The following is a 286-nucleotide window of genomic DNA, read 5'->3' as shown; positions in this document are numbered from 1 at the left end:
GTCCCGGTTGGTGTTACCAACCGGGACCAAAGGCCGCCGCTTCCAGCCCTTTCGGCTGCTGAAAAGAGGCCTTCGGTCCCGGTTGGTGGCACCAACCGGGACTAATGCCCACCTTTAGTCTCGGTTGCTGCCACGAACCGGGAATAAAGACTCTGCTATATAAGTCCACACTTAGGAAATTTTCACTCTCATCTTGCAGTTGCCGCCCCCGACGCCGCCGACGCCACCAGGCTGCCCCGACGCTGCCCGCCCCGGCCCGCCCCCATCGTCGCCGTCGCTCGCGCCC

Source organism: Triticum dicoccoides, chromosome 1A (genome assembly GCF_002162155.2).
Source record: "Triticum dicoccoides isolate Atlit2015 ecotype Zavitan chromosome 1A, WEW_v2.0, whole genome shotgun sequence".
Taxonomy (NCBI): domain Eukaryota; kingdom Viridiplantae; phylum Streptophyta; class Magnoliopsida; order Poales; family Poaceae; genus Triticum; species Triticum dicoccoides.
Note: the sequence above shows the minus strand (reverse complement) of the source record.